The sequence below is a fragment of the Pan troglodytes genome, chromosome 12, assembly GCF_028858775.2.
Source record: "Pan troglodytes isolate AG18354 chromosome 12, NHGRI_mPanTro3-v2.0_pri, whole genome shotgun sequence".
Classification (NCBI taxonomy): domain Eukaryota; kingdom Metazoa; phylum Chordata; class Mammalia; order Primates; family Hominidae; genus Pan; species Pan troglodytes.
In genome coordinates, this window is record NC_072410.2 from 31,192,303 (window position 1) to 31,218,146 (window position 25,844).

Sequence of the window (25,844 nt, forward strand, 5' to 3'; positions counted from 1 at the left end):
GAATGCTACTGCCTAGTTTTTGTATGAAGTTATTTCCTTTACTACCATAGGCCTCAAAGCGGTCCATATCTCCACTTGCAGATACTACAAAATAGAGTTTGCAAACTGCTCTGTCAAAGGGAATGTTCAACTCTGTGACTTGAATGCAATCATCCCAAAGTAGTTTCTGAGAATGCTTCTATCTAGTTTCTACGGGAAGATATTTCCTTTTCCACCACTGGCCTCGAAGCCCTCCAAATGTCCACTTGCAGATTCCAGAAAAAGAGTGTTTCAAAGCTTCTCTCTCAAAAGGAAAGTTCAACTCTGTGAGTTGAATGCAAACATCACAGAGAAGTTTCTGAGAATGCTTCTGTTTAGCTTTTCTGTGAAGATTATCCCGTTTCCAACGAAATCCTCAAAGCGGTCCAAATATCCACTTGCAGATTCCACAGAAAGAGTGTTTGGAAACTGCTGTTTGAAAAGGAACCTTCAACTCTGTGAGGTGAATGCAATCATCACAAAGAAGTTTCTGACAATGCTTCTCTCTCGTTTCTATGTGACGGTAATTCTTTTTCCACCACAGGCCTGAAAGCTCTCCAAATGTCCACTTGCAGACACTACGAAAAGAATGTTTCAGAACTGCTCTATGAAAAGCAATGTGAAACTCTGTGAGTTGAACACAAGCATCACAGAGAAGTTTCAGAGAATGCTTCTGTTCAGTTCTAATGTGAAGATATTCCCGTTTCCAACGAAATCTTCAAAGAGGTCCACATATCCACTTGCAGATTCCACAAAAAGAGAGTTTCCAAACTGCCCTATCCATAAGAGTGTTGAACTCTGTGAGTTGAATGCAATCATCACAGAGAAGTTTCTGATAAGGCTTCTGTCTAGATTTTATGTGAAGATATACCCGTTTAGAACGAAGGCCACAGAGTGGTCTAAATATCCACTTGCAGATCCTACAAAAAGAGTGTTTCAAACCTGAACTATCAAAGCAAAGTTCAACTCTGGGATTTGAATGCAAACATCACAAAGAAGTTTCTGAGAATGCTTCTGTTTAGTTCGGTGCAGTTATCCCGTTTCCAACGAAAACCTCAGACAGGTCCAAATAACCAATTGCACATTCTAGAAAAAGTGTGTTTCAAACCTGCTCCATCCGAAGGAATGTTCAGCTCTGAGAGTTCAACTCAATCATCACAAAGTATTTTCTGAGAATGCTTCCCTCTAGTTTTTCTATGAAGCTATTCCCTTTACTACCATAGGCCTCAAAGCGCACCAAATCTCCACTTGCAGATTCTACAAGAAGAGTGTTTCCAAACTGCTCTATCAATAGGAATGTTCAACCCTGTGAGGTGAATGCAATCATCCCAAAGTAGTTTCTGAGAATGCTTCTATCTAGTTTTTATGTGAAGATATTTCCTTTTCCACCACAAACCTCAAAGCCCTCCAAATGTCCACTTGCAGATTCTAGAAAGAGAGTGTTTCATAGCTGCTCTTTCAAAAGGAAAGTTCAACTCTGGAAGTTGAATACAAACATCACCAAGCAGTTCCTGAAAATGCATCTGTACAGTTTTTATGTGAAGATGACCCCGTTTCCAATGAAATCTTCAAAGAGGTCCACATATTTACTTGAAGATTCCACAGAAAGAGAGTTTCAAAACTGCGCTCTCAAAAGGAGTGTTCAGATCCGTGAGTTGAATGCAGTCATCACAGAAAAGTTTCTGAGAATGCTTCTGTCTAGATTTAATGTTAAGATATACCCGTTTCGAATGAAGGCCACAGAGTGGTCCAAATATCCACTTGCAGATCCTACAAAAAGAGTGTTTCAAACCTGAACTATCAAAGGAAAGTTCAACTCTGGGATTTGAATGCAAACATCACAAAGAAGTTTCTGAGAATGCTTCTGTTTAGTTCGGTGCAGTTACCCGTTTCCAACGAAATCCTCAGAGAGGTCCAAATATCCACTTGCAGATTCTACAAAAAGTGTGTTTCAAAACCTGCTCCATCCAAAGGAACGTTCAGCTCTGTGAGTTAAACTCAATCATCAAAAAGTATTTTCTGAGAATGCTTCCCTCTAGTTTTTATGTCAAGCTATTCCCTTTACTACCATAGGCCTCAAAGCGCTCCAAATCTCCTCTTGCAGATTCTACAACAAGAGTGTTTCCAAACTGCTCTACCAATAGGAATGTTCAACCCTGTGAGGTGAATGCAATCATCACAAAGTCGTTTCTGAGAATGCTTCTGTCTAGTTTTTATGTGAAGATATTTCCTTTTCCACCACAAACCACAAAGCCCTCCAAATGTCCACTTGCAGGTTCTAGAAAAAGGGTGTTTCATAGCTGCTCTTTCCAAAGGAAAGTTGAACTCTGGAAGTTGAATACAAACATCACCAAGCAGCTCCCGAGAATGCTTCTGTATAGTTTGTATGTGAAGATGATTCCGTTTCCAACGAAATCTTCCAAGAGGTCCACATATCCACTTGCAGATTCCACAGAAAGTGTTTCAAAACTGCACTCTCCAAAGGAGTGTTCAACTCTGTGAGTTGAATGCAGTCATCCAGAAAAGTTTCTGAGAATGCTTCTGTCTAGATTTTATGTGAAGATATGCCCGTTTCGAACGAAGGCCACAGAGTGGTCCAAATATCCACTTGCAGATACTACAAAAAGAGTTTTTCAAACCTGAACTTTCAAAGGAAAGTTTAACTCTGGGATTTGATTGCCAACATCACCAAAAAGATTCTGATACTGCTTCTGTTTAGTTAGCTGAAATTATCCCGTTTCCAAAGAATTCCTCAGAGAGGTCCAAATATCCACTTGCAGATTCTACAAAAAGTGTGTTTCGAAACTGCTCCATCCGAAGGAATGTTCAGCTCTGTGAGTTCAACTCAATCATCCCCAAGAATTTTCTGAGAATGCTTCCGTGTTTTTTTTTATATGAAGTTATTTCCTTTACTACGATAGGCCTCAGAGAGGTACAATTATCCCCTTGCGGTGTCTACAAAAAGAGTGTTTCAAACCTGCACTATCAAAGAAAGGTTCAACACTTTGAGTTGAATGCAAACATTAGTAAGAAAGTTCTCAGAATGCTTCGGTATAGTTCTGTGTGGTTTATCCCTCTTTCCAACGAAATCCTCAGAGTGGTCCAAATATCCACTTGCAGTTTCTATAAAAAGAGTGTTTCAAACCTGAACTATCAAAGAAAGGTTCAACACTGTGAGTTGAAAGCAAACATCACGAAGAAGGTTCTGAGAATGCTTCTGTTTAGTTCTGTGCGGTTTATCCCGTTTCCAACGAAATCCTCAGAGAGGTCCAAATATCCACTTGCAGATTCTACAAATAGTGTGTTTCGAAATGGCTCCATCCAATGGAATGTTCAGCTCTGTGATTTAAACTCAGTCGTCACAAAGTGTTTTCTGAGAATGCTACTGCCTAGTTTTTGTATGAAGTTATTTCCTTTACTACCATAGGCCTCAAAGCGGTCCATATCTCCACTTGCAGATACTACAAAAAGAGAGTTTGCAAACTGCTCTGTCAAAGGGAATGTTCAACTCTGTGACTTGAATGCAATCATCCCAAAGTAGTTTCTGAGAATGCTTCTATCTAGTTTCTACGGGAAGATATTTCCTTTTCCACCACTGGCCTCGAAGCCCTCCAAATGTCCACTTGCAGATTCCAGAAAAAGAGTGTTTCAAAGCTTCTCTCTCAAAAGGAAAGTTCAACTCTGTGAGTTGAATGCAAACATCACAGAGAAGTTTCTGAGAATGCTTCTGTTTAGCTTTTCTGTGAAGATTATCCCGTTTCCAATGAAATCTTCAAAGCGGTCCAAATATCCACTTGCAGATTCCACAGAAAGAGTGTTTGGAAACTGCTGTTTGAAAAGGAACCTTCAACTCTGTGAGGTGAATGCAATCATCACAAAGAAGTTTCTGACAATGCTTCTCTCTCGTTTCTATGTGACGGTAATTCTTTTTCCACCACAGGCCTGAAAGCTCTCCAAATGTCCACTTGCAGACACTACGAAAAGAATGTTTCAGAACTGCTCTATGAAAAGCAATGTGAAACTCTGTGAGTTGAACACAAGCATCACAGAGAAGTTTCAGAGAATGCTTCTGTTCAGTTCTAATGTGAAGATATTCCCGTTTCCAACGAAATCTTCAAAGAGGTCCACATATCCACTTGCAGATTCCACAAAAAGAGAGTTTCCAAACTGCCCTATCCATAAGAGTGTTGAACTCTGTGAGTTGAATGCAATCATCACAGAGAAGTTTCTGATAAGGCTTCTGTCTAGATTTTATGTGAAGATATACCCGTTTAGAACGAAGGCCACAGAGTGGTCTAAATATCCACTTGCAGATCCTACAAAAAGAGTGTTTCAAACCTGAACTATCAAAGCAAAGTTCAACTCTGGGATTTGAATGCAAACATCACAAAGAAGTTTCTGAGAATGCTTCTGTTTAGTTCGGTGCAGTTATCCCGTTTCCAACGAAAACCTCAGAGAGGTCCAAATATCCACTTGCACATTCTAGAAAAAGTGTGTTTCAAACCTGCTCCATCCGAAGGAATGTTCAGCTCTGAGAGTTCAACTCAATCATCACAAAGTATTTTCTGAGAATGCTTCCCTCTAGTTTTTCTATGAAGCTATTCCCTTTACTACCATAGGCCTCAAAGCGCACCAAATCTCCACTTGCAGATTCTACAACAAGAGTGTTTCCAAACTGCTCCATCAATAGGAATGTTCAACCCTGTGAGGTGAATGCAATCATCCCAAAGTAGTTTCTGAGAATGCTTCTATCTAGTTTTTATGTGAAGATATTTCCTTTTCCACCACAAACCTCAAAGCCCTCCAAATGTCCACTTGCAGATTCTAGAAAGAGAGTGTTTCATAGCTGCTCTTTCAAAAGGAAAGTTCAACTCTGGAAGTTGAATACAAACATCACCAAGCAGTTCCTGAAAATGCATCTGTACAGTTTTTATGTGAAGATGACCCCGTTTCCAATGAAATCTTCAAAGAGGTCCACATATTTACTTGAAGATTCCACAGAAAGAGAGTTTCAAAACTGCGCTCTCAAAAGGAGTGTTCAGATCCGTGAGTTGAATGCAGTCATCACAGAAAAGTTTCTGAGAATGCTTCTGTCTAGATTTAATGTTAAGATATACCCGTTTCGAATGAAGGCCACAGAGTGGTCCAAATATCCACTTGCAGATCCTACAAAAAGAGTGTTTCAAACCTGAACTATCAAAGGAAAGTTCAACTCTGGGATTTGAATGCAAACATCACAAAGAAGTTTCTGAGAATGCTTCTGTTTAGTTCGGTGCAGTTACCCGTTTCCAACGAAATCCTCAGAGAGGTCCAAATATCCACTTGCAGATTCTACAAAAAGTGTGTTTCAAAACCTGCTCCATCCAAAGGAACGTTCAGCTCTGTGAGTTAAACTCAATCATCAAAAAGTATTTTCTGAGAATGCTTCCCTCTAGTTTTTCTATGAAGCTATTCCCTTTACTACCATAGGCCTCAAAGCGCTCCAAATCTCCTCTTGCAGATTCTACAACAAGAGTGTTTCCAAACTGCTCTACCAATAGGAATGTTCAACCCTGTGAGGTGAATGCAATCATCACAAAGTCGTTTCTGAGAATGCTTCTGTCTAGTTTTTATGTGAAGATATTTCCTTTTCCACCACAAACCACAAAGCCCTCCAAATGTCCACTTGCAGGTTCTAGAAAAAGAGTGTTTCATAGCTGCTCTTTCCAAAGGAAAGTTGAACTCTGGAAGTTGAATACAAACATCACCAAGCAGCTCCCGAGAATGCTTCTGTATAGTTTGTATGTGAAGATGATTCCGTTTCCAACGAAATCTTCCAAGAGGTCCACATATCCACTTGCAGATTCCACAGAAAGTGTTTCAAAACTGCACTCTCCAAAGGAGTGTTCAACTCTGTGAGTTGAATGCAGTCATCCAGAAAAGTTTCTGAGAATGCTTCTGTCTAGATTTTATGTGAAGATATGCCCGTTTCGAACGAAGGCCACAGAGTGGTCCAAATATCCACTTGCAGATACTACAAAAAGAGTTTTTCAAACCTGAACTTTCAAAGGAAAGTTTAACTCTGGGATTTGATTGCCAACATCACCAAAAAGATTCTGATACTGCTTCTGTTTAGTTAGCTGAAATTATCCCGTTTCCAAAGAATTCCTCAGAGAGGTCCAAATATCCACTTGCAGATTCTACAAAAAGTGTGTTTCGAAACTGCTCCATCCGAAGGAATGTTCAGCTCTGTGAGTTCAACTCAATCATCCCCAAGAATTTTCTGAGAATGCTTCCGTGTTTTTTTTTTATATGAAGTTATTTCCTTTACTACGATAGGCCTCAGAGAGGTACAATTATCCCCTTGCGGTGTCTACAAAAAGAGTGTTTCAAACCTGCACTATCAAAGAAAGGTTCAACACTTTGAGTTGAATGCAAACATTAGTAAGAAAGTTCTCAGAATGCTTCGGTATAGTTCTGTGTGGTTTATCCCTCTTTCCAACGAAATCCTCAGAGTGGTCCAAATATCCACTTGCAGTTTCTATAAAAAGAGTGTTTCAAACCTGAACTATCAAAGAAAGGTTCAACACTGTGAGTTGAAAGCAAACATCACGAAGAAGGTTCTGAGAATGCTTCTGTTTAGTTCTGTGCGGTTTATCCCGTTTCCAACGAAATCCTCAGAGAGGTCCAAATATCCACTTGCAGATTCTACAAATAGTGTGTTTCGAAATGGCTCCATCCAATGGAATGTTCAGCTCTGTGATTTAAACTCAGTCGTCACAAAGTGTTTTCTGAGAATGCTACTGCCTAGTTTTTGTATGAAGTTATTTCCTTTACTACCATAGGCCTCAAAGCGGTCCATATCTCCACTTGCAGATACTACAAAAAGAGAGTTTGCAAACTGCTCTGTCAAAGGGAATGTTCAACTCTGTGACTTGAATGCAATCATCCCAAAGTAGTTTCTGAGAATGCTTCTATCTAGTTTCTACGGGAAGATATTTCCTTTTCCACCACTGGCCTCGAAGCCCTCCAAATGTCCACTTGCAGATTCCAGAAAAAGAGTGTTTCAAAGCTTCTCTCTCAAAAGGAAAGTTCAACTCTGTGAGTTGAATGCAAACATCACAGAGAAGTTTCTGAGAATGCTTCTGTTTAGCTTTTCTGTGAAGATTATCCCGTTTCCAACGAAATCCTCAAAGCGGTCCAAATATCCACTTGCAGATTCCACAGAAAGAGTGTTTGGAAACTGCTGTTTGAAAAGGAACCTTCAACTCTGTGAGGTGAATGCAATCATCACAAAGAAGTTTCTGACAATGCTTCTCTCTCGTTTCTATGTGACGGTAATTCTTTTTCCACCACAGGCCTGAAAGCTCTCCAAATGTCCACTTGCAGACACTACGAAAAGAATGTTTCAGAACTGCTCTATGAAAAGCAATGTGAAACTCTGTGAGTTGAACACAAGCATCACAGAGAAGTTTCAGAGAATGCTTCTGTTCAGTTCTAATGTGAAGATATTCCCGTTTCCAACGAAATCTTCAAAGAGGTCCACATATCCACTTGCAGATTCCACAAAAAGAGAGTTTCCAAACTGCCCTATCCATAAGAGTGTTGAACTCTGTGAGTTGAATGCAATCATCACAGAGAAGTTTCTGATAAGGCTTCTGTCTAGATTTTATGTGAAGATATACCCGTTTAGAACGAAGGCCACAGAGTGGTCTAAATATCCACTTGCAGATCCTACAAAAAGAGTGTTTCAAACCTGAACTATCAAAGCAAAGTTCAACTCTGGGATTTGAATGCAAACATCACAAAGAAGTTTCTGAGAATGCTTCTGTTTAGTTCGGTGCAGTTATCCCGTTTCCAACGAAAACCTCAGAGAGGTCCAAATATCCACTTGCACATTCTAGAAAAAGTGTGTTTCAAACCTGCTCCATCCGAAGGAATGTTCAGCTCTGAGAGTTCAACTCAATCATCACAAAGTATTTTCTGAGAATGCTTCCCTCTAGTTTTTCTATGAAGCTATTCCCTTTACTACCATAGGCCTCAAAGCGCACCAAATCTCCACTTGCAGATTCTACAACAAGAGTGTTTCCAAACTGCTCCATCAATAGGAATGTTCAACCCTGTGAGGTGAATGCAATCATCCCAAAGTAGTTTCTGAGAATGCTTCTATCTAGTTTTTATGTGAAGATATTTCCTTTTCCACCACAAACCTCAAAGCCCTCCAAATGTCCACTTGCAGATTCTAGAAAGAGAGTGTTTCATAGCTGCTCTTTCAAAAGGAAAGTTCAACTCTGGAAGTTGAATACAAACATCACCAAGCAGTTCCTGAAAATGCATCTGTACAGTTTTTATGTGAAGATGACCCCGTTTCCAATGAAATCTTCAAAGAGGTCCACATATTTACTTGAAGATTCCACAGAAAGAGAGTTTCAAAACTGCGCTCTCAAAAGGAGTGTTCAGATCCGTGAGTTGAATGCAGTCATCACAGAAAAGTTTCTGAGAATGCTTCTGTCTAGATTTAATGTTAAGATATACCCGTTTCGAATGAAGGCCACAGAGTGGTCCAAATATCCACTTGCAGATCCTACAAAAAGAGTGTTTCAAACCTGAACTATCAAAGGAAAGTTCAACTCTGGGATTTGAATGCAAACATCACAAAGAAGTTTCTGAGAATGCTTCTGTTTAGTTCGGTGCAGTTACCCGTTTCCAACGAAATCCTCAGAGAGGTCCAAATATCCACTTGCAGATTCTACAAAAAGTGTGTTTCAAAACCTGCTCCATCCAAAGGAACGTTCAGCTCTGTGAGTTAAACTCAATCATCAAAAAGTATTTTCTGAGAATGCTTCCCTCTAGTTTTTCTATGAAGCTATTCCCTTTACTACCATAGGCCTCAAAGCGCTCCAAATCTCCTCTTGCAGATTCTACAACAAGAGTGTTTCCAAACTGCTCTACCAATAGGAATGTTCAACCCTGTGAGGTGAATGCAATCATCACAAAGTCGTTTCTGAGAATGCTTCTGTCTAGTTTTTATGTGAAGATATTTCCTTTTCCACCACAAACCACAAAGCCCTCCAAATGTCCACTTGCAGGTTCTAGAAAAAGAGTGTTTCATAGCTGCTCTTTCCAAAGGAAAGTTGAACTCTGGAAGTTGAATACAAACATCACCAAGCAGCTCCCGAGAATGCTTCTGTATAGTTTGTATGTGAAGATGATTCCGTTTCCAACGAAATCTTCCAAGAGGTCCACATATCCACTTGCAGATTCCACAGAAAGTGTTTCAAAACTGCACTCTCCAAAGGAGTGTTCAACTCTGTGAGTTGAATGCAGTCATCCAGAAAAGTTTCTGAGAATGCTTCTGTCTAGATTTTATGTGAAGATATGCCCGTTTCGAACGAAGGCCACAGAGTGGTCCAAATATCCACTTGCAGATACTACAAAAAGAGTTTTTCAAACCTGAACTTTCAAAGGAAAGTTTAACTCTGGGATTTGATTGCCAACATCACCAAAAAGATTCTGATACTGCTTCTGTTTAGTTAGCTGAAATTATCCCGTTTCCAAAGAATTCCTCAGAGAGGTCCAAATATCCACTTGCAGATTCTACAAAAAGTGTGTTTCGAAACTGCTCCATCCGAAGGAATGTTCAGCTCTGTGAGTTCAACTCAATCATCTCCAAGAATTTTCTGAGAATGCTTCCGTGTTTTTTTTTATATGAAGTTATTTCCTTTACTACGATAGGCCTCAGAGAGGTACAATTATCCCCTTGCGGTGTCTACAAAAAGAGTGTTTCAAACCTGCACTATCAAAGAAAGGTTCAACACTTTGAGTTGAATGCAAACATTAGTAAGAAAGTTCTCAGAATGCTTCGGTATAGTTCTGTGTGGTTTATCCCTCTTTCCAACGAAATCCTCAGAGTGGTCCAAATATCCACTTGCAGTTTCTATAAAAAGAGTGTTTCAAACCTGAACTATCAAAGAAAGGTTCAACACTGTGAGTTGAAAGCAAACATCACGAAGAAGGTTCTGAGAATGCTTCTGTTTAGTTCTGTGCGGTTTATCCCGTTTCCAACGAAATCCTCAGAGAGGTCCAAATATCCACTTGCAGATTCTACAAATAGTGTGTTTCGAAATGGCTCCATCCAATGGAATGTTCAGCTCTGTGATTTAAACTCAGTCGTCACAAAGTGTTTTCTGAGAATGCTACTGCCTAGTTTTTGTATGAAGTTATTTCCTTTACTACCATAGGCCTCAAAGCGGTCCATATCTCCACTTGCAGATACTACAAAAAGAGAGTTTGCAAACTGCTCTGTCAAAGGGAATGTTCAACTCTGTGACTTGAATGCAATCATCCCAAAGTAGTTTCTGAGAATGCTTCTATCTAGTTTCTACGGGAAGATATTTCCTTTTCCACCACTGGCCTCGAAGCCCTCCAAATGTCCACTTGCAGATTCCAGAAAAAGAGTGTTTCAAAGCTTCTCTCTCAAAAGGAAAGTTCAACTCTGTGAGTTGAATGCAAACATCACAGAGAAGTTTCTGAGAATGCTTCTGTTTAGCTTTTCTGTGAAGATTATCCCGTTTCCAACGAAATCCTCAAAGCGGTCCAAATATCCACTTGCAGATTCCACAGAAAGAGTGTTTGGAAACTGCTGTTTGAAAAGGAACCTTCAACTCTGTGAGGTGAATGCAATCATCACAAAGAAGTTTCTGACAATGCTTCTCTCTCGTTTCTATGTGACGGTAATTCTTTTTCCACCACAGGCCTGAAAGCTCTCCAAATGTCCACTTGCAGACACTACGAAAAGAATGTTTCAGAACTGCTCTATGAAAAGCAATGTGAAACTCTGTGAGTTGAACACAAGCATCACAGAGAAGTTTCAGAGAATGCTTCTGTTCAGTTCTAATGTGAAGATATTCCCGTTTCCAACGAAATCTTCAAAGAGGTCCACATATCCACTTGCAGATTCCACAAAAAGAGAGTTTCCAAACTGCCCTATCCATAAGAGTGTTGAACTCTGTGAGTTGAATGCAATCATCACAGAGAAGTTTCTGATAAGGCTTCTGTCTAGATTTTATGTGAAGATATACCCGTTTAGAACGAAGGCCACAGAGTGGTCTAAATATCCACTTGCAGATCCTACAAAAAGAGTGTTTCAAACCTGAACTATCAAAGCAAAGTTCAACTCTGGGATTTGAATGCAAACATCACAAAGAAGTTTCTGAGAATGCTTCTGTTTAGTTCGGTGCAGTTATCCCGTTTCCAACGAAAACCTCAGAGAGGTCCAAATATCCACTTGCACATTCTAGAAAAAGTGTGTTTCAAACCTGCTCCATCCGAAGGAATGTTCAGCTCTGAGAGTTCAACTCAATCATCACAAAGTATTTTCTGAGAATGCTTCCCTCTAGTTTTTCTATGAAGCTATTCCCTTTACTACCATAGGCCTCAAAGCGCACCAAATCTCCACTTGCAGATTCTACAACAAGAGTGTTTCCAAACTGCTCCATCAATAGGAATGTTCAACCCTGTGAGGTGAATGCAATCATCCCAAAGTAGTTTCTGAGAATGCTTCTATCTAGTTTTTATGTGAAGATATTTCCTTTTCCACCACAAACCTCAAAGCCCTCCAAATGTCCACTTGCAGATTCTAGAAAGAGAGTGTTTCATAGCTGCTCTTTCAAAAGGAAAGTTCAACTCTGGAAGTTGAATACAAACATCACCAAGCAGTTCCTGAAAATGCATCTGTACAGTTTTTATGTGAAGATGACCCCGTTTCCAATGAAATCTTCAAAGAGGTCCACATATTTACTTGAAGATTCCACAGAAAGAGAGTTTCAAAACTGCGCTCTCAAAAGGAGTGTTCAGATCCGTGAGTTGAATGCAGTCATCACAGAAAAGTTTCTGAGAATGCTTCTGTCTAGATTTAATGTTAAGATATACCCGTTTCGAATGAAGGCCACAGAGTGGTCCAAATATCCACTTGCAGATCCTACAAAAAGAGTGTTTCAAACCTGAACTATCAAAGGAAAGTTCAACTCTGGGATTTGAATGCAAACATCACAAAGAAGTTTCTGAGAATGCTTCTGTTTAGTTCGGTGCAGTTACCCGTTTCCAACGAAATCCTCAGAGAGGTCCAAATATCCACTTGCAGATTCTACAAAAAGTGTGTTTCAAAACCTGCTCCATCCAAAGGAACGTTCAGCTCTGTGAGTTAAACTCAATCATCAAAAAGTATTTTCTGAGAATGCTTCCCTCTAGTTTTTCTATGAAGCTATTCCCTTTACTACCATAGGCCTCAAAGCGCTCCAAATCTCCTCTTGCAGATTCTACAACAAGAGTGTTTCCAAACTGCTCTACCAATAGGAATGTTCAACCCTGTGAGGTGAATGCAATCATCACAAAGTCGTTTCTGAGAATGCTTCTGTCTAGTTTTTATGTGAAGATATTTCCTTTTCCACCACAAACCACAAAGCCCTCCAAATGTCCACTTGCAGGTTCTAGAAAAAGAGTGTTTCATAGCTGCTCTTTCCAAAGGAAAGTTGAACTCTGGAAGTTGAATACAAACATCACCAAGCAGCTCCCGAGAATGCTTCTGTATAGTTTGTATGTGAAGATGATTCCGTTTCCAACGAAATCTTCCAAGAGGTCCACATATCCACTTGCAGATTCCACAGAAAGTGTTTCAAAACTGCACTCTCCAAAGGAGTGTTCAACTCTGTGAGTTGAATGCAGTCATCCAGAAAAGTTTCTGAGAATGCTTCTGTCTAGATTTTATGTGAAGATATGCCCGTTTCGAACGAAGGCCACAGAGTGGTCCAAATATCCACTTGCAGATACTACAAAAAGAGTTTTTCAAACCTGAACTTTCAAAGGAAAGTTTAACTCTGGGATTTGATTGCCAACATCACCAAAAAGATTCTGATACTGCTTCTGTTTAGTTAGCTGAAATTATCCCGTTTCCAAAGAATTCCTCAGAGAGGTCCAAATATCCACTTGCAGATTCTACAAAAAGTGTGTTTCGAAACTGCTCCATCCGAAGGAATGTTCAGCTCTGTGAGTTCAACTCAATCATCCCCAAGAATTTTCTGAGAATGCTTCCGTGTTTTTTTTTATATGAAGTTATTTCCTTTACTACGATAGGCCTCAGAGAGGTACAATTATCCCCTTGCGGTGTCTACAAAAAGAGTGTTTCAAACCTGCACTATCAAAGAAAGGTTCAACACTTTGAGTTGAATGCAAACATTAGTAAGAAAGTTCTCAGAATGCTTCGGTATAGTTCTGTGTGGTTTATCCCTCTTTCCAACGAAATCCTCAGAGTGGTCCAAATATCCACTTGCAGTTTCTATAAAAAGAGTGTTTCAAACCTGAACTATCAAAGAAAGGTTCAACACTGTGAGTTGAAAGCAAACATCACGAAGAAGGTTCTGAGAATGCTTCTGTTTAGTTCTGTGCGGTTTATCCCGTTTCCAACGAAATCCTCAGAGAGGTCCAAATATCCACTTGCAGATTCTACAAATAGTGTGTTTCGAAATGGCTCCATCCAATGGAATGTTCAGCTCTGTGATTTAAACTCAGTCGTCACAAAGTGTTTTCTGAGAATGCTACTGCCTAGTTTTTGTATGAAGTTATTTCCTTTACTACCATAGGCCTCAAAGCGGTCCATATCTCCACTTGCAGATACTACAAAAAGAGAGTTTGCAAACTGCTCTGTCAAAGGGAATGTTCAACTCTGTGACTTGAATGCAATCATCCCAAAGTAGTTTCTGAGAATGCTTCTATCTAGTTTCTACGGGAAGATATTTCCTTTTCCACCACTGGCCTCGAAGCCCTCCAAATGTCCACTTGCAGATTCCAGAAAAAGAGTGTTTCAAAGCTTCTCTCTCAAAAGGAAAGTTCAACTCTGTGAGTTGAATGCAAACATCACAGAGAAGTTTCTGAGAATGCTTCTGTTTAGCTTTTCTGTGAAGATTATCCCGTTTCCAACGAAATCTTCAAAGCGGTCCAAATATCCACTTGCAGATTCCACAGAAAGAGTGTTTGGAAACTGCTGTTTGAAAAGGAACCTTCAACTCTGTGAGGTGAATGCAATCATCACAAAGAAGTTTCTGACAATGCTTCTCTCTCGTTTCTATGTGACGGTAATTCTTTTTCCACCACAGGCCTGAAAGCTCTCCAAATGTCCACTTGCAGACACTACGAAAAGAATGTTTCAGAACTGCTCTATGAAAAGCAATGTGAAACTCTGTGAGTTGAACACAAGCATCACAGAGAAGTTTCAGAGAATGCTTCTGTTCAGTTCTAATGTGAAGATATTCCCGTTTCCAACGAAATCTTCAAAGAGGTCCACATATCCACTTGCAGATTCCACAAAAAGAGAGTTTCCAAACTGCCCTATCCATAAGAGTGTTGAACTCTGTGAGTTGAATGCAATCATCACAGAGAAGTTTCTGATAAGGCTTCTGTCTAGATTTTATGTGAAGATATACCCGTTTAGAACGAAGGCCACAGAGTGGTCTAAATATCCACTTGCAGATCCTACAAAAAGAGTGTTTCAAACCTGAACTATCAAAGCAAAGTTCAACTCTGGGATTTGAATGCAAACATCACAAAGAAGTTTCTGAGAATGCTTCTGTTTAGTTCGGTGCAGTTATCCCGTTTCCAACGAAAACCTCAGAGAGGTCCAAATATCCACTTGCACATTCTAGAAAAAGTGTGTTTCAAACCTGCTCCATCCGAAGGAATGTTCAGCTCTGAGAGTTCAACTCAATCATCACAAAGTATTTTCTGAGAATGCTTCCCTCTAGTTTTTCTATGAAGCTATTCCCTTTACTACCATAGGCCTCAAAGCGCACCAAATCTCCACTTGCAGATTCTACAACAAGAGTGTTTCCAAACTGCTCCATCAATAGGAATGTTCAACCCTGTGAGGTGAATGCAATCATCCCAAAGTAGTTTCTGAGAATGCTTCTATCTAGTTTTTATGTGAAGATATTTCCTTTTCCACCACAAACCTCAAAGCCCTCCAAATGTCCACTTGCAGATTCTAGAAAGAGAGTGTTTCATAGCTGCTCTTTCAAAAGGAAAGTTCAACTCTGGAAGTTGAATACAAACATCACCAAGCAGTTCCTGAAAATGCATCTGTACAGTTTTTATGTGAAGATGACCCCGTTTCCAATGAAATCTTCAAAGAGGTCCACATATTTACTTGAAGATTCCACAGAAAGAGAGTTTCAAAACTGCGCTCTCAAAAGGAGTGTTCAGATCCGTGAGTTGAATGCAGTCATCACAGAAAAGTTTCTGAGAATGCTTCTGTCTAGATTTAATGTTAAGATATACCCGTTTCGAATGAAGGCCACAGAGTGGTCCAAATATCCACTTGCAGATCCTACAAAAAGAGTGTTTCAAACCTGAACTATCAAAGGAAAGTTCAACTCTGGGATTTGAATGCAAACATCACAAAGAAGTTTCTGAGAATGCTTCTGTTTAGTTCGGTGCAGTTACCCGTTTCCAACGAAATCCTCAGAGAGGTCCAAATATCCACTTGCAGATTCTACAAAAAGTGTGTTTCAAAACCTGCTCCATCCAAAGGAACGTTCAGCTCTGTGAGTTAAACTCAATCATCAAAAAGTATTTTCTGAGAATGCTTCCCTCTAGTTTTTCTATGAAGCTATTCCCTTTACTACCATAGGCCTCAAAGCGCTCCAAATCTCCTCTTGCAGATTCTACAACAAGAGTGTTTCCAAACTGCTCTACCAATAGGAATGTTCAACCCTGTGAGGTGAATGCAATCATCACAAAGTCGTTTCTGAGAATGCTTCTGTCTAGTTTTTATGTGAAGATATTTCCTTTTCCACCACAAACCACAAAGCCCTCCAAATGTCCACTTGCAGGTTCTAGAAAAAGAGTGTTTCATAGCTGCTCTTTCCAAAGGAAAGTTGAACTCTGGAAGTTGAATACAAACATCACCAAGCAGCTCCCGAGAATGCTTCTGTATAGTTTGTATGTGAAGATGATTCCGTTTCCAACGAAATCTTCCAAGAGGTCCACATATCCACTTGCAGATTCCACAGAAAGTGTTTCAAAACTGCACTCTCCAAAGGAGTGTTCAACTCTGTGAGTTGAATGCAGTCATCCAGAAAAGTTTCTGAGAATGCTTCTGTCTAGATTTTATGTGAAGATATGCCCGTTTCGAACGAAGGCCACAGAGTGGTCCAAATATCCACTTGCAGATACTACAAAAAGAGTTTTTCAAACCTGAACTTTCAAAGGAAAGTTTAACTCTGGGATTTGATTGCCAACATCACCAAAAAGATTCTGATACTGCTTCTGTTTAGTTAGCTGAAATTATCCCGTTTCCAAAGAATTCCTCAGAGAGGTCCAAATATCCACTTGCAGATTCTACAAAAAGTGTGTTTCGAAACTGCTCCATCCGAAGGAATGTTCAGCTCTGTGAGTTCAACTCAATCATCCCCAAGAATTTTCTGAGAATGCTTCCGTGTTTTTTTTTATATGAAGTTATTTCCTTTACTACGATAGGCCTCAGAGAGGTACAATTATCCCCTTGCGGTGTCTACAAAAAGAGTGTTTCAAACCTGCACTATCAAAGAAAGGTTCAACACTTTGAGTTGAATGCAAACATTAGTAAGAAAGTTCTCAGAATGCTTCGGTATAGTTCTGTGTGGTTTATCCCTCTTTCCAACGAAATCCTCAGAGTGGTCCAAATATCCACTTGCAGTTTCTATAAAAAGAGTGTTTCAAACCTGAACTATCAAAGAAAGGTTCAACACTGTGAGTTGAAAGCAAACATCACGAAGAAGGTTCTGAGAATGCTTCTGTTTAGTTCTGTGCGGTTTATCCCGTTTCCAACGAAATCCTCAGAGAGGTCCAAATATCCACTTGCAGATTCTACAAATAGTGTGTTTCGAAATGGCTCCATCCAATGGAATGTTCAGCTCTGTGATTTAAACTCAGTCGTCACAAAGTGTTTTCTGAGAATGCTACTGCCTAGTTTTTGTATGAAGTTATTTCCTTTACTACCATAGGCCTCAAAGCGGTCCATATCTCCACTTGCAGATACTACAAAAAGAGAGTTTGCAAACTGCTCTGTCAAAGGGAATGTTCAACTCTGTGACTTGAATGCAATCATCCCAAAGTAGTTTCTGAGAATGCTTCTATCTAGTTTCTACGGGAAGATATTTCCTTTTCCACCACTGGCCTCGAAGCCCTCCAAATGTCCACTTGCAGATTCCAGAAAAAGAGTGTTTCAAAGCTTCTCTCTCAAAAGGAAAGTTCAACTCTGTGAGTTGAATGCAAACATCACAGAGAAGTTTCTGAGAATGCTTCTGTTTAGCTTTTCTGTGAAGATTATCCCGTTTCCAACGAAATCCTCAAAGCGGTCCAAATATCCACTTGCAGATTCCACAGAAAGAGTGTTTGGAAACTGCTGTTTGAAAAGGAACCTTCAACTCTGTGAGGTGAATGCAATCATCACAAAGAAGTTTCTGACAATGCTTCTCTCTCGTTTCTATGTGACGGTAATTCTTTTTCCACCACAGGCCTGAAAGCTCTCCAAATGTCCACTTGCAGACACTACGAAAAGAATGTTTCAGAACTGCTCTATGAAAAGCAATGTGAAACTCTGTGAGTTGAACACAAGCATCACAGAGAAGTTTCAGAGAATGCTTCTGTTCAGTTCTAATGTGAAGATATTCCCGTTTCCAACGAAATCTTCAAAGAGGTCCACATATCCACTTGCAGATTCCACAAAAAGAGAGTTTCCAAACTGCCCTATCCATAAGAGTGTTGAACTCTGTGAGTTGAATGCAATCATCACAGAGAAGTTTCTGATAAGGCTTCTGTCTAGATTTTATGTGAAGATATACCCGTTTAGAACGAAGGCCACAGAGTGGTCTAAATATCCACTTGCAGATCCTACAAAAAGAGTGTTTCAAACCTGAACTATCAAAGCAAAGTTCAACTCTGGGATTTGAATGCAAACATCACAAAGAAGTTTCTGAGAATGCTTCTGTTTAGTTCGGTGCAGTTATCCCGTTTCCAACGAAAACCTCAGAGAGGTCCAAATATCCACTTGCACATTCTAGAAAAAGTGTGTTTCAAACCTGCTCCATCCGAAGGAATGTTCAGCTCTGAGAGTTCAACTCAATCATCACAAAGTATTTTCTGAGAATGCTTCCCTCTAGTTTTTCTATGAAGCTATTCCCTTTACTACCATAGGCCTCAAAGCGCACCAAATCTCCACTTGCAGATTCTACAACAAGAGTGTTTCCAAACTGCTCCATCAATAGGAATGTTCAACCCTGTGAGGTGAATGCAATCATCCCAAAGTAGTTTCTGAGAATGCTTCTATCTAGTTTTTATGTGAAGATATTTCCTTTTCCACCACAAACCTCAAAGCCCTCCAAATGTCCACTTGCAGATTCTAGAAAGAGAGTGTTTCATAGCTGCTCTTTCAAAAGGAAAGTTCAACTCTGGAAGTTGAATACAAACATCACCAAGCAGTTCCTGAAAATGCATCTGTACAGTTTTTATGTGAAGATGACCCCGTTTCCAATGAAATCTTCAAAGAGGTCCACATATTTACTTGAAGATTCCACAGAAAGAGAGTTTCAAAACTGCGCTCTCAAAAGGAGTGTTCAGATCCGTGAGTTGAATGCAGTCATCACAGAAAAGTTTCTGAGAATGCTTCTGTCTAGATTTAATGTTAAGATATACCCGTTTCGAATGAAGGCCACAGAGTGGTCCAAATATCCACTTGCAGATCCTACAAAAAGAGTGTTTCAAACCTGAACTATCAAAGGAAAGTTCAACTCTGGGATTTGAATGCAAACATCACAAAGAAGTTTCTGAGAATGCTTCTGTTTAGTTCGGTGCAGTTACCCGTTTCCAACGAAATCCTCAGAGAGGTCCAAATATCCACTTGCAGATTCTACAAAAAGTGTGTTTCAAAACCTGCTCCATCCAAAGGAACGTTCATTTCTGTGAGTTAAACTCAATCATCAAAAAGTATTTTCTGAGAATGCTTCCCTCTAGTTTTTCTATGAAGCTATTCCCTTTACTACCATAGGCCTCAAAGCGCTCCAAATCTCCTCTTGCAGATTCTACAACAAGAGTGTTTCCAAACTGCTCTACCAATAGGAATGTTCAACCCTGTGAGGTGAATGCAATCATCACAAAGTCGTTTCTGAGAATGCTTCTGTCTAGTTTTTATGTGAAGATATTTCCTTTTCCACCACAAACCACAAAGCCCTCCAAATGTCCACTTGCAGGTTCTAGAAAAAGAGTGTTTCATAGCTGCTCTTTCCAAAGGAAAGTTGAACTCTGGAAGTTGAATACAAACATCACCAAGCAGCTCCCGAGAATGCTTCTGTATAGTTTGTATGTGAAGATGATTCCGTTTCCAACGAAATCTTCCAAGAGGTCCACATATCCACTTGCAGATTCCACAGAAAGTGTTTCAAAACTGCACTCTCCAAAGGAGTGTTCAACTCTGTGAGTTGAATGCAGTCATCCAGAAAAGTTTCTGAGAATGCTTCTGTCTAGATTTTATGTGAAGATATGCCCGTTTCGAACGAAGGCCACAGAGTGGTCCAAATATCCACTTGCAGATACTACAAAAAGAGTTTTTCAAACCTGAACTTTCAAAGGAAAGTTTAACTCTGGGATTTGATTGCCAACATCACCAAAAAGATTCTGATACTGCTTCTGTTTAGTTAGCTGAAATTATCCCGTTTCCAAAGAATTCCTCAGAGAGGTCCAAATATCCACTTGCAGATTCTACAAAAAGTGTGTTTCGAAACTGCTCCATCCGAAGGAATGTTCAGCTCTGTGAGTTCAACTCAATCATCTCCAAGAATTTTCTGAGAATGCTTCCGTGTTTTTTTTTATATGAAGTTATTTCCTTTACTACGATAGGCCTCAGAGAGGTACAATTATCCCCTTGCGGTGTCTACAAAAAGAGTGTTTCAAACCTGCACTATCAAAGAAAGGTTCAACACTTTGAGTTGAATGCAAACATTAGTAAGAAAGTTCTCAGAATGCTTCGGTATAGTTCTGTGTGGTTTATCCCTCTTTCCAACGAAATCCTCAGAGTGGTCCAAATATCCACTTGCAGTTTCTATAAAAAGAGTGTTTCAAACCTGAACTATCAAAGAAAGGTTCAACACTGTGAGTTGAAAGCAAACATCACGAAGAAGGTTCTGAGAATGCTTCTGTTTAGTTCTGTGCGGTTTATCCCGTTTCCAACGAAATCCTCAGAGAGGTCCAAATATCCACTTGCAGATTCTACAAATAGTGTGTTTCGAAATGGCTCCATCCAATGGAATGTTCAGCTCTGTGATTTAAACTCAGTCGTCACAAAGTGTTTTCTGAGAATGCTACTGCCTAGTTTTTGTAGGAAGTTATTTCCTTTACTACCATAGGCCTCAAAGCGGTCCATATCTCCACTTGCAGATACTACAAAAAGAGAGTTTGCAAACTGCTCTGTCAAAGGGAATGTTCAACTCTGTGACTTGAATGCAATCATCCCAAAGTAGTTTCTGAGAATGCTTCTATCTAGTTTCTACGGGAAGATATTTCCTTTTCCACCACTGGCCTCGAAGCCCTCCAAATGTCCACTTGCAGATTCCAGAAAAAGAGTGTTTCAAAGCTTCTCTCTCAAAAGGAAAGTTCAACTCTGTGAGTTGAATGCAAACATCACAGAGAAGTTTCTGAGAATGCTTCTGTTTAGCTTTTCTGTGAAGATTATCCCGTTTCCAACGAAATCCTCAAAGCGGTCCAAATATCCACTTGCAGATTCCACAGAAAGAGTGTTTGGAAACTGCTGTTTGAAAAGGAACCTTCAACTCTGTGAGGTGAATGCAATCATCACAAAGAAGTTTCTGACAATGCTTCTCTCTCGTTTCTATGTGACGGTAATTCTTTTTCCACCACAGGCCTGAAAGCTCTCCAAATGTCCACTTGCAGACACTACGAAAAGAATGTTTCAGAACTGCTCTATGAAAAGCAATGTGAAACTCTGTGAGTTGAACACAAGCATCACAGAGAAGTTTCAGAGAATGCTTCTGTTCAGTTCTAATGTGAAGATATTCCCGTTTCCAACGAAATCTTCAAAGAGGTCCACATATCCACTTGCAGATTCCACAAAAAGAGAGTTTCCAAACTGCCCTATCCATAAGAGTGTTGAACTCTGTGAGTTGAATGCAATCATCACAGAGAAGTTTCTGATAAGGCTTCTGTCTAGATTTTATGTGAAGATATACCCGTTTAGAACGAAGGCCACAGAGTGGTCTAAATATCCACTTGCAGATCCTACAAAAAGAGTGTTTCAAACCTGAACTATCAAAGCAAAGTTCAACTCTGGGATTTGAATGCAAACATCACAAAGAAGTTTCTGAGAATGCTTCTGTTTAGTTCGGTGCAGTTATCCCGTTTCCAACGAAAACCTCAGAGAGGTCCAAATATCCACTTGCACATTCTAGAAAAAGTGTGTTTCAAACCTGCTCCATCCGAAGGAATGTTCAGCTCTGAGAGTTCAACTCAATCATCACAAAGTATTTTCTGAGAATGCTTCCCTCTAGTTTTTCTATGAAGCTATTCCCTTTACTACCATAGGCCTCAAAGCGCACCAAATCTCCACTTGCAGATTCTACAACAAGAGTGTTTCCAAACTGCTCCATCAATAGGAATGTTCAACCCTGTGAGGTGAATGCAATCATCCCAAAGTAGTTTCTGAGAATGCTTCTATCTAGTTTTTATGTGAAGATATTTCCTTTTCCACCACAAACCTCAAAGCCCTCCAAATGTCCACTTGCAGATTCTAGAAAGAGAGTGTTTCATAGCTGCTCTTTCAAAAGGAAAGTTCAACTCTGGAAGTTGAATACAAACATCACCAAGCAGTTCCTGAAAATGCATCTGTACAGTTTTTATGTGAAGATGACCCCGTTTCCAATGAAATCTTCAAAGAGGTCCACATATTTAGTTGAAGATTCCACAGAAAGAGAGTTTCAAAACTGCGCTCTCAAAAGGAGTGTTCAGATCCGTGAGTTGAATGCAGTCATCACAGAAAAGTTTCTGAGAATGCTTCTGTCTAGATTTAATGTTAAGATATACCCGTTTCGAATGAAGGCCACAGAGTGGTCCAAATATCCACTTGCAGATCCTACAAAAAGAGTGTTTCAAACCTGAACTATCAAAGGAAAGTTCAACTCTGGGATTTGAATGCAAACATCACAAAGAAGTTTCTGAGAATGCTTCTGTTTAGTTCGGTGCAGTTACCCGTTTCCAACGAAATCCTCAGAGAGGTCCAAATATCCACTTGCAGATTCTACAAAAAGTGTGTTTCAAAACCTGCTCCATCCAAAGGAACGTTCAGCTCTGTGAGTTAAACTCAATCATCAAAAAGTATTTTCTGAGAATGCTTCCCTCTAGTTTTTCTATGAAGCTATTCCCTTTACTACCATAGGCCTCAAAGCGCTCCAAATCTCCTCTTGCAGATTCTACAACAAGAGTGTTTCCAAACTGCTCTACCAATAGGAATGTTCAACCCTGTGAGGTGAATGCAATCATCACAAAGTCGTTTCTGAGAATGCTTCTGTCTAGTTTTTATGTGAAGATATTTCCTTTTCCACCACAAACCACAAAGCCCTCCAAATGTCCACTTGCAGGTTCTAGAAAAAGAGTGTTTCATAGCTGCTCTTTCCAAAGGAAAGTTGAACTCTGGAAGTTGAATACAAACATCACCAAGCAGCTCCCGAGAATGCTTCTGTATAGTTTGTATGTGAAGATGATTCCGTTTCCAGCGAAATCTTCCAAGAGGTCCACATATCCACTTGCAGATTCCACAGAAAGTGTTTCAAAACTGCACTCTCCAAAGGAGTGTTCAACTCTGTGAGTTGAATGCAGTCATCCAGAAAAGTTTCTGAGAATGCTTCTGTCTAGATTTTATGTGAAGATATGCCCGTTTCGAACGAAGGCCACAGAGTGGTCCAAATATCCACTTGCAGATACTACAAAAAGAGTTTTTCAAACCTGAACTTTCAAAGGAAAGTTTAACTCTGGGATTTGATTGCCAACATCACCAAAAAGATTCTGATACTGCTTCTGTTTAGTTAGCTGAAATTATCCCGTTTCCAAAGAATTCCTCAGAGAGGTCCAAATATCCACTTGCAGATTCTACAAAAAGTGTGTTTCGAAACTGCTCCATCCGAAGGAATGTTCAGCTCTGTGAGTTCAACTCAATCATCCCCAAGAATTTTCTGAGAATGCTTCCGTGTTTTTTTTTATATGAAGTTATTTCCTTTACTACGATAGGCCTCAGAGAGGTACAATTATCCCCTTGCGGTGTCTACAAAAAGAGTGTTTCAAACCTGCACTATCAAAGAAAGGTTCAACACTTTGAGTTGAATGCAAACATTAGTAAGAAAGTTCTCAGAATGCTTCGGTATAGTTCTGTGTGGTTTATCCCTCTTTCCAACGAAATCCTCAGAGTGGTCCAAATATCCACTTGCAGTTTCTATAAAAAGAGTGTTTCAAACCTGAACTATCAAAGAAAGGTTCAACACTGTGAGTTGAAAGCAAACATCACGAAGAAGGTTCTGAGAATGCTTCTGTTTAGTTCTGTGCGGTTTATCCCGTTTCCAACGAAATCCTCAGAGAGGTCCAAATATCCACTTGCAGATTCTACAAATAGTGTGTTTCGAAATGGCTCCATCCAATGGAATGTTCAGCTCTGTGATTTAAACTCAGTCGTCACAAAGTGTTTTCTGAGAATGCTACTGCCTAGTTTTTGTATGAAGTTATTTCCTTTACTACCATAGGCCTCAAAGCGGTCCATATCTCCACTTGCAGATACTACAAAAAGAGAGTTTGCAAACTGCTCTGTCAAAGGGAATGTTCAACTCTGTGACTTGAATGCAATCATCCCAAAGTAGTTTCTGAGAATGCTTCTATCTAGTTTCTACGGGAAGATATTTCCTTTTCCACCACTGGCCTCGAAGCCCTCCAAATGTCCACTTGCAGATTCCAGAAAAAGAGTGTTTCAAAGCTTCTCTCTCAAAAGGAAAGTTCAACTCTGTGAGTTGAATGCAAACATCACAGAGAAGTTTCTGAGAATGCTTCTGTTTAGCTTTTCTGTGAAGATTATCCCGTTTCCAACGAAATCCTCAAAGCGGTCCAAATATCCACTTGCAGATTCCACAGAAAGAGTGTTTGGAAACTGCTGTTTGAAAAGGAACCTTCAACTCTGTGAGGTGAATGCAATCATCACAAAGAAGTTTCTGACAATGCTTCTCTCTCGTTTCTATGTGACGGTAATTCTTTTTCCACCACAGGCCTGAAAGCTCTCCAAATGTCCACTTGCAGACACTACGAAAAGAATGTTTCAGAACTGCTCTATGAAAAGCAATGTGAAACTCTGTGAGTTGAACACAAGCATCACAGAGAAGTTTCAGAGAATGCTTCTGTTCAGTTCTAATGTGAAGATATTCCCGTTTCCAACGAAATCTTCAAAGAGGTCCACATATCCACTTGCAGATTCCACAAAAAGAGAGTTTCCAAACTGCCCTATCCATAAGAGTGTTGAACTCTGTGAGTTGAATGCAATCATCACAGAGAAGTTTCTGATAAGGCTTCTGTCTAGATTTTATGTGAAGATATACCCGTTTAGAACGAAGGCCACAGAGTGGTCTAAATATCCACTTGCAGATCCTACAAAAAGAGTGTTTCAAACCTGAACTATCAAAGCAAAGTTCAACTCTGGGATTTGAATGCAAACATCACAAAGAAGTTTCTGAGAATGCTTCTGTTTAGTTCGGTGCAGTTATCCCGTTTCCAACGAAAACCTCAGAGAGGTCCAAATATCCACTTGCACATTCTAGAAAAAGTGTGTTTCAAACCTGCTCCATCCGAAGGAATGTTCAGCTCTGAGAGTTCAACTCAATCATCACAAAGTATTTTCTGAGAATGCTTCCCTCTAGTTTTTCTATGAAGCTATTCCCTTTACTACCATAGGCCTCAAAGCGCACCAAATCTCCACTTGCAGATTCTACAACAAGAGTGTTTCCAAACTGCTCCATCAATAGGAATGTTCAACCCTGTGAGGTGAATGCAATCATCCCAAAGTAGTTTCTGAGAATGCTTCTATCTAGTTTTTATGTGAAGATATTTCCTTTTCCACCACAAACCTCAAAGCCCTCCAAATGTCCACTTGCAGATTCTAGAAAGAGAGTGTTTCATAGCTGCTCTTTCAAAAGGAAAGTTCAACTCTGGAAGTTGAATACAAACATCACCAAGCAGTTCCTGAAAATGCATCTGTACAGTTTTTATGTGAAGATGACCCCGTTTCCAATGAAATCTTCAAAGAGGTCCACATATTTACTTGAAGATTCCACAGAAAGAGAGTTTCAAAACTGCGCTCTCAAAAGGAGTGTTCAGATCCGTGAGTTGAATGCAGTCATCACAGAAAAGTTTCTGAGAATGCTTCTGTCTAGATTTAATGTTAAGATATACCCGTTTCGAATGAAGGCCACAGAGTGGTCCAAATATCCACTTGCAGATCCTACAAAAAGAGTGTTTCAAACCTGAACTATCAAAGGAAAGTTCAACTCTGGGATTTGAATGCAAACATCACAAAGAAGTTTCTGAGAATGCTTCTGTTTAGTTCGGTGCAGTTACCCGTTTCCAACGAAATCCTCAGAGAGGTCCAAATATCCACTTGCAGATTCTACAAAAAGTGTGTTTCAAAACCTGCTCCATCCAAAGGAACGTTCAGCTCTGTGAGTTAAACTCAATCATCAAAAAGTATTTTCTGAGAATGCTTCCCTCTAGTTTTTCTATGAAGC